At 45.9% G+C, this 19,732-nt stretch overlaps 1 long non-coding RNA gene across 1 annotated transcript in view; it reads right to left on the bottom strand.

Moving 5' to 3' along the window:
- Positions 1-7,131, bottom strand: part of LOC144807933 (uncharacterized) — a 579,343-nt gene extending 572,212 nt beyond the window's left edge. The window contains exon 1 of the long non-coding RNA XR_013606528.1: positions 6,881-7,131. This is a non-coding gene — a long non-coding RNA (uncharacterized LOC144807933). The remainder of the gene's footprint in view (positions 1-6,880) is intronic.
- Positions 7,132-19,732: the final 12,601 nt, after the last annotated feature.

Raw genomic sequence — 19,732 nt, forward strand, 5'->3', positions numbered from 1 at the left:
CTTTTAAGTTTGGGATCAAATCCTTTGAGAGCTGGTGCAGAGCATATATCACTTTTTATACCCTCCATACATGCCTGACATTCATTAGACCAATGAAAAACACTTCCTTTCTTTAATAATTGTCTGATACAGTACATTTTATCTGCAAAGTTACTCACAAATTTGGAATAATATTCCGCAAGCCCTAAGAAAGACCTAATCTCTTCTTTGTTCTGTGGAATTGGAGCCTTAAGTATAGGATCTACCAATTCTGACTTTGGACGGATGCCACACTCACTAATTTCATGACCCAGGTAGGTTACACTTTTCTTTGCAATTTTACACTAAGATTTCTCAGCTGTTAAACCTTTATTTCCCAACAACTGCAAAACGTTAGATAAAAGTTCATCATGTTCTCCTCTATCTTTTCCCATAATTAACAAGTCATCCTGAAAAAACAGTATGTTTCTCATGTCTTTGAAAATGTGATACATTACTCACTGAAACATTGCCGCAGCCGATGCCAACCCGAAAGGGACCCGCTTAAATTGAAATAAACCAATAGGGGTGACAAAGGCTGTGAGATGTCTACTGTCTACATGGAGGGGAACTTGATGAATGTTCTTATTTAATTTTCTTAGGTATACACACAAACGGATCTTGCCGTTAGCTTTGCGTGCGACGACCAGGGGGGCGACCCAATCAAGCGATTCTATGCCTTCAATAATGTTCTTATCAACGAGTTTTTGTATTTCACTCTGAACTTCATCCTTAACTCCCAAGGGAATGTTCCTAACTTCATGAATGCACGGCCTAACATTTTCTTTCAGAATTATTTTATGGGAGAATCCTTTAAGTTCTCCAACATCCCCAGAGAAAACTTTAGAGAACTTCAAGGTGCACTCATCACGCTGGTATTCTTGTACATGATCAACACACAAAAAAGGGTCCTGACTATTGGGATCTAAACATATCTCAAGTTCACCCTGATCCCACCAACCCAAAACACAGGGTCCCGCTTTAGAAACATACAATTTACACATGGCAACTTTACCTTTAAACTCAAACATGAGTTTGTGGAAACTTAAAACATCTATAGGTTCACCTGTACAGCTCACTGGGTGTACATCAGGATTTTCAAGATTACGGCCATTTCTGCACTTGAACAATTACTCCCATTTGTTTATGTTTATAATGGTGTAGGGTGATCCAGAGTCAGCCATCAACGTTACCTCTACACCTCCTGCTTTTATCACACACACATTTTTTTCCTTATTTTACTCCGTATGCTAGTTTTATCATCACACTCGCTCCAGTAACGGGCAGTGGAACATTGGCCGAGGGAGAGACAGCACTCCGTTATCCGACACAATCAGGCCTGAGCTGAGGCGGGAGTGCAGTGGAAGATCAGAGACACCAAAGGCGGCCTCGAGGCCGTGGAGCAGCTAAGTGAAAGCCCGAGCACAGCCCCACTACGAACAGCGGCCCCAACGTGGCACGGGACATCTCGTACTGTAAGGGCAGCGGCGATCGCCAGGTGGTGTGGCCGCTTAACGGCCATAGATGCCTGGCGTCAGAAGGGAGCCCGAGGGACCGCAGTGCACCGGCCGTCACAGAACAGCCGCAACGTCGCACAATCACGATAGGTAGCAGAGGGGGCACCAAGGCCAGAGACCAAACAGAACAGCGCAGACCAGCACAGAAAGGTACTGGGAGAGGCTATCTGGCTCCGGCCCCAGGGCGGCATCGCCGAAGTGGGAGACGGCGCGGAACTCAAATCCTGCATTGCTACTCGGCAACCCCACACTTCCAATTTTCAGGGCATCACAACGAGGCATAATGAGTGGCAGAGGGCCGAGAGTACAGCAACCTCCCCTGCTGGAGAAATTTCCATACAACAAAGATGGCGCGGACTCAGCGAAAGGGGACGCACTGCAACCATCTAGCCAAGCATCCCGCAGCTCTGCCGCAACCGGAGAGATCACCCTCAAAGATGTGATGGCGACGCTACAGAAGATGCAGACCTCCATGGGTACTATCTCCACAGACATTTCTTTCATGCGAGCTGACCTCGCCAAAGTGTTGAAACGATTGGGGGAAGTGGAGAAAACGACAACGGGACTCTCGGCGGAGACGGCGGACCTGCAGACTAGAGTGCGCAAACTGGAGCAGGACAACACCACGCTAAAAACAAAGCTGGACGAGCAGGAAGGTAGATCCCGGCGCAATAATGTACGCCTTGTTGGCGTACCGGAGACGGCCGGGGGCCCGGCCCTTGACCTCTTCGTGGAGGACAAAATCAAAGACCAGCTACAGCCGAGGGGTCTCTCTAATTACTTCTTGGTGGAGCGGGCTCATCGTGTCCTGGGAGGCAAACTTCGCCCAGGTAATCCACTGCGTCCAATTTTGGCGCGCATTTTTTACTTTCGGGACCGTGACGCAATTTTGCAGGCCGCACGGATTGCCCCACCGATCAAAAGAGAATGCGGAAGTTACTTTCTACCCCGACTACACAGCGGCAGTGGCCCAACAGCGGAGGAGCTTCACAGAGGTGAAGAGGGAACTTCTGGCCAGAGAAATCAAATACTCCATGATCTTCCCGGAAAGACGTGTAGAATCCGAAGGGAAAACGTGGCTCTTGGAAACCCCGGGGAAGCAAGAGACTGGCTGGAGGGCTGGAGGGTGGCACGAGGACCCAGGCACCGAGGTGCTGCACATATTGAATCGGACGACGGAGGGCACCGTGCGGAGAACGAACACTGAGAGATGGACGGCCAAGACGAATCCTGCACAGACTACAGAGGAACTCTGCAAAGGCGTATGGTGGACGATGCTGGTCAGCAAATGAAGATTGCAGCAGGTAGGAACTATCGAACCCAAGTACACGGTCGGGGCTAACTCCCTGTAAGGGGACTTCGTAAGGGTCACCGGGGTCTAACCATCGCATGTTATGCAATCACTAGGGTACAAAAGCGCTCCGCTCAGTTGGGGAGGTGGACAGTTTTGGATCCGCTGGGCAGGGAGGCAGGGTGGGGGGCAGGGGTTTTACATTATGCAATGTTTATGCGAATTTGTTTACAGGTGACAGTTCCACAGTCACTCCTCAACACGACACATATGAATGCACGGACGCTGGATGCATGCGCAGACAAGGGGGCCGCAGGGCATCATCCGCCACATAACTGCCATGTTAAGCAGCGAAGCTATGGGTCCTGACCCACAGGCACCAAGAATGGTCGCCCCTCCCCTGTCTGTCTTATCCTGGAATGTAAACGGGTTGGGACATAAAATTAAAAGGGGCCTGGTCCTGCAATACCTAAAGAGAAAAGGCCCCACGGTGGTATTGCTTCAGGAAACGCATTTGACGGGGCAGGCCTGTAAGGCACTGAACAGATGGGGGTTTAAGATGGCCGCACATGCAAAATTCTCTTCCAGATCCAGAGGGGTGGGGATCCTAATTCATAAAAGTTCTCCGCTGGTGATCACGAAAACATGGGCGGATGACCAGGGGCACTTTGCCACACTCACTTGTCAATGGGAGGGGCGCCTCTACAATATAATCTTCGCGTACATCCCACCGACCCTTCACCAGTCAGATTTCCATGATCTTGGGAAATTATTGCTAGATTTACTGGAGGGCGAACTGATCATAGGGGGGGATTTCAATGCAGTATGTGACGCGACCCTCGATCGTAACCCGCCCAGAGAGGAGAACAGATCCAATCAGGCCCTCAGGGACTTTCTGGATGCCATGGGCCTCATCGATATGTGGAGACTAAAGCACCCCATCGACCAACAATACACTTTTTACTCGGGGGCGCATAACAGTCTCTCACGTATAGACTACATACTGACGTTAGCGATAGCCCCAGAGCAGGTCACAGTGATCGGATACTTAGCGAGGGGAATCTCGGACCACTCTCCGATACAACTTACCTACACTACACAGCTCCCTAGACGACAGAGGATCTACCCCCTGTACCCGGGCTACCTACAGAACCGTAAAATTGCAAAAGCCCTAGTAACAGCCACTGACCACTACTTCACCGAAAATCTATTGAGAGTAGATTCCCCCTGCACGCTTTGGGAGGCATTACAAAACTGTTATCCGGGGGCAAGCCATCTCCACTATCACCAGACACAAGCAAGAACACAGACACAACATTGAGTCCTTAGAAGCGACAGCGTTACAAGCGGAAAGAACACACGCCACGGACCCCAGCGAGGCCATGGCACAGGCCCTAGCATTAGCAGCCCAGGAATTCCGAGCCTATGCCGAGGATATGGCGAAGGCTAGACACACAGACACCTTACACAGGGTATACGAGCTGGGAGACAAGACAGGGAAAATGCTAGCGTGGCTAGAGAAGAAGGAAAGGGCGGATAGGTGCATTGCCCAAATGACACTAGAGGATGGCACGCTTACGACTGAGCCCCAGTTGATAGTAGAAATATTAGCAACATACTATGAACAGGTATATACGCCGCGGGGAGGGGTGACGGAAGAGGAGTGCATGCAATTCTTGAATTATATAAAGCTGACCACTCTCTCATCTGTGGACGTGGAAGCACTTGAAGCGGACTTATCGGCGGAAGAGGTAGGTAAAGCGCTGGCGGCACTACACACCGGCAAGGCAATGGGGCCTAATGGTTTGCCGGTGGAGTTATATAAAAAGGTGGCAAATAAGATCACCCCCCGTCTGTTGGACATGTATAACGATTGTCTATCACAGGGAACATTACCAAGGGACCAAAGATTGGCAACCATTGTGACGATACACAAACCCGGGAAGCCTCCGGAGCAGCCCTCTTCGTACCGACCAATATCGCTAATAAATGCAGAAGCGAAGATATTGGCAAAAACGCTAGCGCTACGACTACAGCCCCATCTTACGACGCTGGTCCACCCGGACCAATTGGGCTTCATGCCTGGACGTAATACTTCCCTGAATCTACGGCGCCTCAATGGGGTTCTAGCTGGCACTTCATTGCTCCAAGACGATGCGGCCATCCTTTCCTTAGACGCGAAGATGGCATTCGACTTAGTGGAATGGCCGTTCTTATTCGCAGTGCTTCAGAAGATGGGCTTCGGCCACAAATTCTGCGGTTGGATTCGCTTGCTGTACACAGCACTTTTGGCACAGGTCATGGCAAATGGTCATATATCCAGAGAGATCGCATTGGGTAGAGGGACGCGGCAGGGCTGCCCACTCTCTCCTCTCTTCTTTGCCCTCCTATTAGAATCAATAGCGACATGGATACGCACAACATAACTGCTTAGAGGACTGACATGGGAGGCGGGCTGGGAGGACCGAATCTCCCTATACGCAGACGAAATGTTAATATATATGACGTCCCCGACAGAGTCCCTGGAGGCACTGTTCAACATCCTCACAGTGTATGGAGAGAAGTCAGGATATACTATAAATTGGTCGAAGTCACTGCTCTATTTGCTGTACGGCCGAACACCAACGCTGCCCCCAGACTGTCCCTTGCAAATTGTAACCGGGGGATTTAAATACTTAGGAATCTATGTTACCCCACAGGAGAAGGTTGTTACAGACGAAAATTTGATGAGACCCCTACAGAGGCTGAAATCGGACGTTTCACACTGGCGGGCCCTCCCGCTGACGCTGTTGGGGAGAGCAGCGCTCTTCAAAAGGCTGGCACTCCCTAGATTCCTATACGCACTCCAGAATACCCCGTTTGCGGTCCCACCAGCGTATTTTAAGGCCATAGAAGCAGAAATGTCCTCCCTATTATGGGATGGCAAACCCGCCCGCATTGCCCAATCTAAATTGATACGCAGCTGGTATGACGAGGGAATAGCCCTACCTAGCGTCGAGCTATAATACTGGGCCGCACAGCTGGCGATCATCAATCAATGGCTGCATGCCCCACACGACGACCCAGCATACAGATTGAACAGGGAGGTGCTACCGGCTGTTAGTCTGATGAAGGCCCTTTATGCAAAACGGCACACCCTGACAGGCCCCACGGCCTACAAGCGCTATCCCTCAGGGTACTAAGTTAGCTGACGCTTCACCCCTAGAGGACAGACTCCTCACAGATCATATGGACAAAAAGGCCATATCGCAGACATATCGTAAAGTACTAAACAATCTGCCAGATCCCACGGTGGTCCTGCGTAGTAAATGGGAGGCAGAACTAGGGGACATAAGTGATTCAGACTGGCTGGGCGTGCTGGCATCGGCCAGGGAGGCGGCGATCCCATCTCGCCGCCTCCCTGAATGAATTAGAATGAGAATGAATTTACAATTACCACCACCAACTAGTCAAAAACAATCTTATGTCATTTAGTTTAGCAAAACATAAAAATAAAGAGCAAAGAACTAATTATCAGTCAAAGTAGTGCAATGTGACCCCAACGTGAAGTCCAACACACAAACATACACACAGTTAAGTGCAAAGAAATACATAGGGGCTATTCAATAGGTAACAAACAGCCAGCCTGCCAAGAATATCACTTCAGTCCCTTAATTAATAGTTTCCAAATTGGTTAGTTTGCTACACTTCTGCATGTCGATGACTTCGACCCATACTAGATACAATGGTCTCATCAGGAGGAATATAATATTAGGACATCTAGAGATTGGAAAACAATCTAGAGATTTGAAAACAATTAGACAAAGTGGTGGTTCACATTACCAATTTCCTATGGTTGTAAGCGTTAGTTACCTGAGTGATTATACACCAGGTCAAACTGAATAGGGATGCAACGGCAACACCTCAGTGATTACCTGGAGGACAACATGTCTACTCACTGTAGGGCAACCACCCAGTAAGGGTAAAAAAGTGCCCACGTTAATTAACATCACCTCTTGCAACTATAAATAAAGCACCAGTGGCCCAAGTATGCAAACAACTGATGCACACTTACCTCTGAGAGTATCAACGTAAGACGTGTGATCAAATAAACGTGGACTGTAGCAAGCCGTTAATTAGCCAAGTATAAGTGCCAAATCCCAGTGGCCTCGGGTAATGGTTGCTGGTCACTTGATACCAAAAGGTGAGCTAAGGAAAACGCTGGCTCGACGTTGGGGAGTCAATAATACTCCTTAAACCGTCCCTGTCTCCGCCGCTGTGGAGGCGATGCTACCATGAAGGCGGCAGGGCGGGTAACCGTCTCTGTCACAGAAGCAAGCGCGAGCTTCTGTTGAGAAGGAGCGTGCCCCCAGCTCCATCGGAAACGAGGCTTGGAACGTGGCATGAGTTGCAAGCCTCGATCTAATGTCAAAAGCGAGGCCTAATGCTGGGGGCGGAGAGATCTGCGAGGGTTAGTAACAAAATGTATGTGAATAAAAAAATGAACAAGCATTTGCAATGCAAATTGGTCTCGCATTTCTGAGAGTTAGAGGTATTTCCATTGTAAATGAGAATGAATGCCTTTTACCCATGTGGTTTGGATAGGAGCGTATCTATGTGGTGTTGAGTGAATTTATGTGCCTTGGAATTGTTAGCTGTGCATACATGCCAATAGACCCGAATCAGGCGGGAGACTACCAATTCAAGCCAAAAATGGCTTCATTTCAGCTGTATCCCGCCTGAAATTGCATTTTCTACAACAATAGAAGAAGTCAATGGGGAATTTTCATTCTCCCGATTTTTTACTTTAAATCTCCCACGTCCCTGTGACCTAAAATGTTGGCCTGTATAGCGGCGTAGCTGGGGGGGGGGGTGGGGCGGTCCGCGGTCGTGTGATGGTAATACTTTTACTTTCAATTCTCCTTGGGTGCATGCAGATCGTTAGGAGATTCAAGCAACAGCAAGTACGTTGTCCCCCTAGTCTATACACTGTTTTCTGGAGGTGGCACTTCTAACAAGCATTTGCAATGCAATAGGTCTCGCATTATTTAAGTTTGAGCTATTATTATTGTAAATGGCAATGTTTTTTGCTTTATGCTATAGTTTTCTTATGTACATAAAAAGCTACATATAAAGTATTTGTTGTTAAAATTATTTATGCAGTATTTAAATTTGTTTGCATAAAAGATTACAAGAATATCTTAGCAAAAAAGTTAAACTTTTTAATGGTAATTGACTAAATGTCCATTTGTACATTTTAATTTCAAATAGGTAAGTGTAAACATCACAAATATATTGTGCAAACAGTGCAAAATATTTTAGCCATAAATATTTTTGTTTTACGAGGTAGTTTGTAAGAAAATGATTGTAAAAGGCAAACACTGTAATTAAAATGTAACATATAACAGTACAGTTATGGCTAGTAAACATACATTAGTAGTATAGTATAATTGTAAACAAGATGTAAATAAGACTACAGAAATTAGCATGAATTATCACTTTAACATCAACTTTACAAACATTTTGAAAACACGATCACAGCTGGTAATCATGCATTGGCTTGTTATTACAAGCATTTCATTTTAATAAATATTTCTGATTCCCAAAAACAAATATGACAGTCTCTCAAAATAATGGCTTTTCAGTTTTAGTTGTATTTTTGATCTCCATGTCATCAAGTACTCATGAATATTACTGCCCCATGGACAGAGTCTGGCTTTACATGTCTACATATCAACATCCAATTCCATGAACACCCATCGCATGCCAGGGATGACCATTACCGCTGGTGAAGAGAAGCACAATTGGGTCAAGAATGCCCACAATACGTTGTGGTCCCATTATACCAGGGATGGGCTCAATAATGCCAAAGATGCCAACATCATGCCAAGCATTGCTAGACTAAAAGTGGGAATAATTCTAACAGGGACACCACCAATAAATTAAGAAGGAACACCATTACGCTAAGGCAAGCATTACCGCCTTCGGGTAAAGTCCGCGCTATATAAAAATGCATAAATACATGAATAAAGAAATACCGCCTTCGGGTAAAGTCCGCGCTATATAAAAATGCATAAATACATAAAAAAATAAATACCGCCTTCGGGTAAAGTCTGCGCTATATAAAAATGCATAATTAAATAAATAAATACATACCGCAAAACATCCTCGTTACTCTGCCGGCCTGCGACCAGGAAGTCAGGCAGGCCGGCGCGACACCCGGAAACAGGAAGTAGGAGGGCGGGAGCCTACCCCGCCTCCCACGGAAGAGCCGCGATTGGAGCCGTGTTGGGAGCAGGGAGCACCGGAGCAGGCAGGAGCCTACCCTGCGCCCCGGTGCCGAAGGAGGGAAGAAGAGTCCTGCTGCCGGGCCTTGCAGCTGAGGAGAGGAAGCCGGTGAGTGCGTTGCTGAGCGGCGGGCGGGCGGAGGGAGAGGAGCATGTAGGCGCGGGGGGGAGGCGGCCTGTGTATGTGTGTGTATGTGTGTCCGTGCGTGTGTGTATGTGTCTTGGAGTGCGTGTGTGTGACTGTGAGGGAGGGGGTGTGTGTGTGAGCGAGTGTCTGTCTGCGACGTGTGTGTGTGTGTGTGTGTGTCTGTGTGTGTGCATGCATGCATGCGCGGTAGGCTGGGAGGGCGGCGCATGCGCAGTAGGCTGGGAGGGCGGCGCAGGACGGAACGTGCGCGTTCGCGCAGCCAAATCCGACTGCTAAAAATCGTGCCAGTTTTTTGTCCCTCATTCCCCGGCATCAGACAGCTATAGAGTCTCTGTCCCTGTTCCAGGGCGAGACCTAAAAAGGTAAAATGCATGTCACTCTGGGGGTGAGGGAAAGGAAGACTCTTCACCGAATAGAAGTGCTTTTTGTGTCATGTGTAGAGAGACAGTGTGTTGCAGGGACACTGGGACAAACCTTCACAGTAACAGGGGAAGTGTTTTAAATGGGCCTGCACATGTAAAAATTCTTCTCTTCAGCTATGGAACATTATTTTGCAGTTTTGTAGCAGTGTAGTTCACCACTCAGCCGGTTCTTGGATTCCCTGTGAACAGATTGTGAGCACACCACAGACTCCATGCGAGGGAGACCCAAGGCGGGCTGTAGACAGTTGGTTAGTGTAAAGTGCCCCTGGGTGTATGAGTGCCCTTCCCTAACAGGCTACAGGCGCAGAAGCATGGACAGACACTGGATACCGTGTACGTTTACGTGCAGTCGACCACGAGCCTTCGTTGCACCTTTATTACCTCCGGACCGAGCCCGACTCAGAGGCAGTAACATGCATCAAAGTGTTCTAGTGGCGGATGGCTCACTACAGTGAGAGTGTCAGGGCCAGCGAGGGACGTATCGGGTACTGCGTCCAGCACATCCGGGGTGGTTGAGAACATCCCCTGTGGCTATGTTCAGGCGAGTGCTCATGTCTGCTGCAGATGTACTGGATTATAAAGAGGGGTGGGAAGGACAGGTACACAATCAGCTGTCTGACTATATCATGCCTTATTTATCTAAACTTCATAAGCAGTGCGATATGCAAAACTGAAGAATTTTAAACAAGCACCATAGCAACCATTCCCAGCATCCACTTCACAGCACACTCTTCACAGCACCCCCCCCCCCACACCCTTCACAGCATCCCCTTTATGGCACCCCCTTCACAACATACTCTTCACCATCCCCTTCACAGCATCCTGTTCACAGCATCCCATTCCCAGCACCCTCTTCACAGCACCACTTTACATTACCCCTTTCACAGCACCCCCTTCACATTACCCCCTTCATAGCACCCCATTCATAGCACCCCTTCACAGCATCCCCTTCACAGCACACCCTTCACAGCACAACCTTCACAGCACAACCTTAGTTGTGTTTAAAGCGGTAGAAAGTTCCTTGTATATTGAGCAGTTTTGTGCAACAAACAAAGTGTCAAGTTAACACTGGTGAATAATTTACCTGCTGGAGAGAGATGGGAGTTTCGTCTAGTGGTAGTTTTCACTTGTGTAAGGTAGCCCAGAGGGTTAATATCGTAGCTGCCTCATATTTGCATTGCTGATGTGACATTCCATGTTTGCAGTGACTTATGAGTGACATTCCACAGGAAACGTAACACTTCAAAAACACTTTATACTGTGTTAAAATAATGAGTTGTATATTCATTGTGCTTTAAGTCATAATCTTGGACATTTACCTCCCTGCCAGCCAAAAATCTGTTTCTTTACTGTCTGGTTACATTCATCTGCAGTGACGGAATTAATCTATAAGATTTCATAATGCAAACAAATGCATTTCCTACTGATTACTTTAACTTGAATGTATCTGTAAACATACAGTGTCCCTTTATTTTGAATGCTGTTACCTGAAGGTGAAGACAATCCAAACTAGTGACTGAATAAACCTATTTTGTCCTCTAACCCTCTTTCCCTTCGTCCGGCCTGGTACTTCCCCAGCTGCAGCACTCAAGTTAGTCCAGTGATCAGGTGCGCTGGACTCACCTGTAGTATCCTGAAGGTGCAGCCGGGCAAAGCCTACAGAGTGAGTGGTGAAACCCAGTGTGGTGGACTGGTCTGCAGACATTGCTGAGGTTACCTACAGGCCCAAGGCCTGCCAGGCAAGGATCCTCTTTGACCTTCTTGGTCACTGTCTCTTGCTGTTACACTAGGTGCTCCTAAGTACTAGTTAGCAGTGCCTCCTTTAAACTGCGCCCACCACTGCCCACTGGACGGTCTACATGGACCCCTTCGTGATCAAAGGCCAGGTGCTGGTGATGGCTAAGTTGCTTGCTATTTTTGGACAAACTGTCCATAGGGCAATATCAGGGCTGTTCACAGCAGAAAAATCCCCCACACTGTTCCAGTGCCAGCTGCCAGCCAGCAGCACAATCAGAGAGAGCACGCTGTGAGAGTCTCACAATGCTGTTTGCGTAGTGGGCATGGTAACAGGAAAAAAACCAAAATTCAGCCACTGGCTGGGATTATCGTTGCTGACTCTCTGTTGATGGTACAGAAGTGCCGGATCCTGGCTGTGTTTATGTTCTGCAGTGACACCAGACGACCAGGTGGAGGGCTTGGTGCAAATGTATTTAAGCTGCAGGGCAGAAGTATATGTGTGTTTTTAGAGACGTTATGACACTATACGTCACAACGCTACTCCCTAACAGCCAAAGTGTAGTCGGGTATAAGCTCCTAATTGCGGCGCTGGACAACTAGTAGCGCAGCAGGTGCTGGCAGTGGCTGCTTTTATCATAATATGAAGCGATGTGTTATGATTCTTCCAGGAGCTATAGTATGCGAGACTAATTCATTTTAGTGCGGTGATGTGGACATCAGTACTAAAATGCCTTAGTCCAAACCCTTATGCGTGGTACTTGGCAAGACTGTAATACGCCTGCTGCTAAGGACCTGTGCCATGCATATCAAAGAATAATATTTTATGGGCACAGCTCAGTGGGTTAGTGCTTTTGTCACAGAGATTCTGTTGTTACTGTGTAGTACATAAGTTACATTCATAATCTAGAACAGTGAGCTATGAACTGCTATCTAAGAGCTGCATGGTACATGTTAGAAAATGATGTGTTTTTTTCCAGTCTTTCTATTTCGATGTTGCTAAGAAAGGTTTGTTTGGGTAGAAATACATTTTTATTAAAGTCGATCCTAAACACTGTGTTAAGTTCTGAGTCTGTTCTTCTCCAGAACAAGCACTCTTAACAAGTGCAGCATGGGTGGCATATGAATCTTACACCAAACGTATGATTCATTGTGTCTGGATGTGTGATTTTGAAAATGTGGAAGGCTTTTGCTTTAGGAGCAGGGATTAATGGAGTCCTTTTTAAATGTGGACTGTAACATCTGCAGTTTTAAAACTAGCATTCAAGCCTTTGGGCATTCTGGCTGTTAGATAAGATGTTTGTTACTGATAAGGTATGTTTCACACAAGATTCCCTATTAGGCACACTATGTCATACCACCTTCAATTCTGATCTGCTTTCGAGGCACCATGTTTGTTGAGACTAAGTGTGGTGCGGCAGCACATGCAAAGAAGGTGGGACTGTGTCTGACAAAGGGTAGGGTGTTGAAAATGCACTGGAGAAAGTTCCAATGAATTCATGATGTTGCATAAAGCACAATAATGTATGAGATTCCATACTTACTAGATGGTACCTCTGCTATGAGGGAACTCATGTAGAGGCGTGCACGGTATGCTGTACACACATACACACACACACGACTCCCCTATGATGTCCCATTCTTTTTCCATCTTCTTTGTCTCAGGGTAGTAATAGTTAGGGATGTCTCTCAGCCTTGCCATTATCATTATCCCATACACACTAGATGTTACCTCTACCTTGACACTCTTATTTAGGGGCATACCCCCATTCTGTGTGAACCTTCTTCCTCCAAGGGCAGCAGCATGCAGGAGTGTCTCAGAGCTTAGCCAGTAGTATTGTCCATACACACTCAATGGTACCCTTGTTTTGAGAGATCTCATGTAGAACATTCTCCATACGTAGCATGCACACACAGTACTCCCTAGTGCTGACCCCAGTCTGTTTGCCCTATCTTTTACCCAGTACCGTAGCAGGCAGGGGTGTCTCTGAGCTTATCCAGTATTATTCGTCCACATATACAGTATGCAACTTTGTACTCCCCAGAGCTGCCCTTATTCTGTTTCCGTGTGAACAGGACATGGAGAACCCTATATGCCAACGAGAAGCAGGGTAATTGTATTATATTCCATCAATAGTCCTGTGGGACTTATTTATGTTCTACTTCAATCTTATTTTAAAACAAATGTGTGTAGACTCAATTATATTAGTCAGAAGAAACGTACAGGATGCCTTCTCTTTTGAATAGAAGTTAAATTGTTGTCTAGGATCGATATAGCTCATAAATCGAAAAATAGAAAATACTCTCATGTAATGAAAGATGTAATGAAGATGAACTGTGTTCTGTGCTGTAAACAGGTACTGCATTGCTGACATGGGTTTTCTTTACCGTTTTTTTCTGGTCATTATTGAGAAAGGTGTATATATTTTTGCTCACACTTTGAGCATTAATGAGATATTGATCCATGCTCTTTCCTTGAAATTTAAGGAGCTGATTATAGTGCCCATTGGTGCTCCATTGCAAAGTCAGTTTTAGGAGCTGCTCTGCTTAAAGCCATGAGTGGCTGATAGGTTTAAGAGTGTTGCACAGCCTGAGATTCCACTGATCAATGGTGATATGAGAGCCCGACGGTGCGTATGATGAAGAACTATTAGCGGCGATAGTACGTGTCTGTCGGACCTCTTTCAAGTGCTCGATGTACTTTTTCCCAGCACCCCTCCACCCCAGGGGCAACAATCTGAGGGATAGCCCTGGGCGCCACAAGCTCTAGCTACACCTCTGGGCATGTATGGCTGTGGAATGGTGTGGAATGGAATATTGTGGTGTGAATTTGTGTAGTGGACATTTGTGGCATGGTGTGTAATGGACATATCTGGATAGTAATTATGTGGTATTGAGTGTACTGTAATTATGTAGATTGGGATTGTGTATCAGAGTGTAATTATGTGGAATGTTATTGTGTGTGGTGGAGTGTTATTTTGTGGAGTTTAATTATGCGGTGTACTGTTGAATTATTTGGCATGATGTGGAATAATTTGATGTGGATTAGATGTATGTGGTGTGTTGTGCAATTGTGTTGGAATGGAAATGGGTAGAATTGAATTGTGTGGCATGGAAGTAAGTTTGTGACGCTGAGTGAAATGATACTGATTGAAATGCAATAGGTCTGGCATTTGCGAGATTTTGAGCTATTGGCGTTGCAAATTACATTGCCTTTTATATATGCATTTGAAAAAAATGCAATAAAAGGCAATGTCATTTACAATACCAATAGGTTAAAGTTTTGAAAATGCGAGACCTCTTGCACTGCAAATGATTTATTTTTTTAAGGTGGCAGGTCTGATACAATGTCACATATGGAGTATGTTGTAACTGACAAAAACACTTTAGTAGCATAATAACACAATTTCCAATAATTTCCTAAATGTTTAGATGCTTGAACAAAATTTGAAAATACATCCTGCCCTAGAAAACAGCATTTTGCAATTCTCATTTCTTTAGGGGTCAGTGCAGCTACTTAGCCATTCAAACTTATACACACTTGTAAAGATCCTCACACAGGGGCCGATTCACAGAACTAACTTAAGACAAAATTCTAAACTTACTTTTGGTATTCACAGAAGTTAGGATTTTGTCTTAAGTTTGTCTTAAGACAAACTTAAGACAGACTTAAGTAAGGATTTTGTCTTAAGTCTGTCTTAAGTTTGTCTTAAGTCTGTCTTAAGACAAACTTAAGACCACGGGCCTGATGTAGGTAGCCCTTTACCGATCGGAATCGGCCGAAAATACCGATTTTCGGCCGTTTCCGATCGGTAAAGGGCTATCGAGATGTAGGGGCACATTTTCGGTAATTTTACCGAATCGTTATCATTTCCGAATCGGTAAAGTTACCCAATCGGTAATATTTACCGATTCGGTAATGATGACGATTCGGTAGAACTACCGAAAATGCAATGTAGGTAGCCAATGTTCCATCAGCACATGGCCTACAGAATCGGTATTTTACCATGGAATACAAATCCATGGTAAAAAACCGATTCCTGTGTACATGCACATCTGTGCATGTACACATGTGCCATGTGACAGACAGACGTGCCCTTAGGGCATGTCTGTGTGCCACATTGCACACATGCCCGTTTTGGGGGTGCTAGAGGGTGTCAAAGTGACACCCCCTGCACCCTTGTGAATTCTTTAATTACCGATTCGGTAAATACCGAATCGGTAATGCCTAATCATTCCTATGGGCTTCAAAGCCCATAGGAATGAATGGGCATTACCGATTCGGTATTTACCGAATCGGTAATTAAAGAATTGTTAAGGATTCGGTAACGAATCCAGATGTTGGGACCTACATCCCATTTACCGATTTTTGAATACCGATTCGGTAGGATTCGGTATTTCAAAATCGGTAAATGGGATTTACCTACATCGGGCCCCACATCCTAACTTCTGTGAATACCAAAAGTAGTAAGTTTAGGATTTTGTCTTAAGTTAGTTCTGTGAATCGGGCCCACAGTCTCTCATTCACATCTCATTTCCAAGCACAAACACAGCATGTTTCCTGTCGAACAAGTGTGCAATGCTTCCTACCTCCCAGGAATGGACTCTTGTTAAAGACACCATACAAGTGGTTGGACATAGCCCTGGCCACTTTAATTATGCAGCATGGGAGGGACAAAATATTAATAAGGGTTGAGTCAATTATGTGGCAAGAAAAAACAATTCATGCCATGTAATGCAGCATATTTTTTTAAGTATTAATTTTTTAATTTGAGCATATTATGTGGCAAATGATGGACTATGTGGCAAATACGGCAAATCTTTTATTTTGCAAAAATCGCTGTGACTGTACAATCGCATAATTCCTGTGGCCCTGGCATAGCCTATAGGCTCGACATAACAAACGGTTGAGTAAAGGGGCCTTTTGACACCAAGGCAAGGCTTCTTGGGTGTGCTTGTGATGTGAATTTAGACACTTTGCCAAAGACAAACCTTCACTGCCTTACAGATATCTCCAAAACTGATGATGGGGCCACCCACATCACAAACCCTTCTGCCACTGCAGTAGCCACCTCACACCGAACTGCAAATGGAAGATAGAACTATCTCAGAGCCAGCCTGGACAGCTACTGAGATGCGCATGACCACTGACCGGGCATGCATTGTACCTTGTGCAGCAGAATAGCTAATCACAAGAACATCATTGCCACATGATAACCTGTTCCCGGTGCAGACGTCTGTGATACCATTTAACCTGTGTGGTGAGCTCAAATAGGGTGTGCTATACGAAACAATATATGAATGCTCTTTATTCCCTGCAGGTACACGCCGAAATTTCAGGAATTACATGTTTATCGTCTATAGTTATGCACAGGGCATCAAAACAACCAAGCGCTTTGAAGCAGCATTTGGAGACATGATTGCCGTACAATTAACCTACAATGCATTTATACATATGTTTGCACAATTATCCCTCAGCTCTGAGTAGAACACATGTGTTTAGCCACTGTAAAGGACAGCCCACATACCTAGGAAGGCATGATCGGGAGTAGGGGGGGGTGGTGGTGAGCAGAGAAGTTACAGACTGCGGGAGGGAAGAGGGGGCAGAGGAACAAAAGAGTTTGTAAAGTAAAGGGGTCGATAGCAATGGAAGGAGAAAAATGACAACATGGCCGTCATGAGGAGGGACAAACAAGCCGAAAACAAAACAGAATCCAGCATTTCCGAAAAACATGGCCCGAAAGTGGGCAGAGCTTCACCCACTATACTGTATACTTCATGCCTCCCAAAGCGAACAGCGCGTTGCACTGCAAATTAAAATTGGAGAAATCGGCTCAGTTCCATTACTGTTGCATTGAGAAAATAAAGAATTGAAACATAAAAAATAAAAATAGGAAAATGAATGAAGAAACAGGTTGAATTTGGTTACATAGGGCCCGATTCACAGAACTAACTTAAGACAAAATCTTTTGGTATTCACAGAAGTTAGGATTTTGTCTTAAGTTTGTCTTAAGTTTGTCTTAAGACAGACTTAAGACAGAATCCTAACTTAAGCCTGTCTTAAGTCTGTCTTAAGACAAAATCCTAACTTCTGTGAATACCAAAAGTAGTATGTTTAGGATTTTGTCCTAAGTTAGTTCTGTGAATCGGAGCCAGTGACTTGGTAAAAAATTAAGAATTGGTAAAAATAGGGGGCAGGTAAAAAAAAAACTGGGAAACGTGAATACAAATAATAATATACGTCTGCAAATCAACCAAATATCCACTATGATTAGAGTCCATCACTACTCATTAGTCCTATGGTGAGCTCTCTAAAAAGAGCATGTCTAACTCAAATCATAAACTAAGTAGTATAACAAGTCTCCTCCAGTGTTCCAGAGAATTTAACCCCTTCATGTTTCAAGGTGATCCACTTACATTCAAGTCTCTTCAACAGGGCCGGTTCTAGGATATTTTAGGCCCTCAGACAAAAGGGAATGTGCAACGACCTTTTAATTTACATACATGACTGTGTTGTTGCGGTCTAGATCTCGATCACCACGTGACCGCGTAAAGGATCATGGGAACAGCGGCGGCAATTAGATACGAGGGCGCTACGATCATGGCCACCCCCTGATCTCCCTCTGATAGAGATAATAAAGAATTTGAATCCAAAGTGGAGTCAGAATTCATCTTTACAGGGCGGAACCCATACACTACAAATTGTGGACAATGTGGTGTACACCTCATTAGGCTGCTGCCTTTGATCCTCGCCTGCACACTTGCATCAGGCCGCCACGTGCAAAAGCTACATCTGACGATCAGAGGGGGAGTGCTTCAACAGTATACCCACATACAGAGGCGTCTCACTCTTTTCACTACTGGTGCCCGCCTGTCACTGCACTCATCGGAGCTGGCCCCATCATAAGCACAGCAGAGCACCGACGCTGAGACCATAGAGCTGCACCACGTACCGGCATCCCTACAGTAAGTGCCTGGCGCATGCCATTGTGCAGGGTGAGGCAGCAGACCACCTATAGGGGTCTTCAATCATGGACTGGCACTCACACCTTGCTGCCCGGGTCACAGTTATCCAATTGACTCTGGTGCAGTGCCTGCCAACCATGACATGTGTGCACCTACTCCTGCCCCTCTACAGCCCGCCCAGCCAAGTGCTCCTGGTTGTTGGGTGAGGCGCCTTGGACAGTTCCAGCCCAACCACAGGCTACGCAGCAGTAGGGCCACACAGGGTCTGCCCCCAGTCACACAGAGCTGCTTGTCCACCACTCCTGCGTCCACCTAAGGGGTTCCTGCAGTCTCAACTCCAGCACTTCACCAAAATGTAAACGCAGACATTCTCACTCACCAACCCACTTCCTTTCCTGCCGAAGCTGGGCAAACCGGCCATTAAGTGGGCGGATTGGAAGGGCTACTTCCTAAACTATCTCTCTGCTCTGGAAGACAAAGGAGAAGAAGCATTTTCAAGTAAACAAAGGAAGAAAATCCTGTTGCACAATCTGGGGCCGGAAGGTTTAAGAGTGTATGAGAATATGGTAAAAAAGACTAGGTCTGCCACTGATAAAGAGGTATTTCAGCATGCGTTGGAAGACCTGGATGGTCACTATCAACCAGTTGTCTGCACTGCCATAGACCATTATGATTTCTTCCAATGGAAACAGACCGAAACAGTGGAAGATTATGTGGCTGCGCTGAAAAGACTGGCTGTGACTTGCAAATTTGGCCACCTTCATGATGATTTCGTGCGAGATCAGATCATAATGCACACTGTCAATACGAACATACAAGAGAAATTGTGGGTGAGTGGGGATGCTCCCCTTAATGAGATTATAGTCATTGTGAAGAAGGCAGAACTGTCCAAAAGATGCGCAGTAGCAGCGAAAAAAGACAGCGAGAGCAAACCCACTGAGTGCAAAGTGAATGACACAAAAGCGCACCACGACAAACCTCCACCCACGGCTGGGGTGAGAAGAAACAGGAAGCCGATGACGAGATTTACAGGACCCAACAAATCACCTAGTGACCACAAAGGCAGTTGCTACAGATGCAGGAGCCAAACGCATATGTCAAATGGCAGACGATGTCACGTCTTCCGAGTTTTATGTTCATATTGTGGAGTGGTGGATAATTTTGGCAAAGTCCGTAGAAGGAAACCTAGCAATGCCACAGTCAAGTGTGTTATGTACAAATCTGAGACAGAGGGGGTGAAATGAGATGATGATGAGGACAGTATTTTGTGCATTGAGGAACAGAATCTTGGAATTGATTCCTATAGTAATAAGAAACCTTCTTGCTTGTTGACCACTGGTGGGGTCCAAGTTTCCATGGCAGCTGACTCG

This window comes from Lissotriton helveticus, chromosome 1_2, assembly GCF_964261635.1.
Source record: "Lissotriton helveticus chromosome 1_2, aLisHel1.1, whole genome shotgun sequence".
NCBI classification, from domain to species: Eukaryota; Metazoa; Chordata; class Amphibia; order Caudata; family Salamandridae; genus Lissotriton; species Lissotriton helveticus.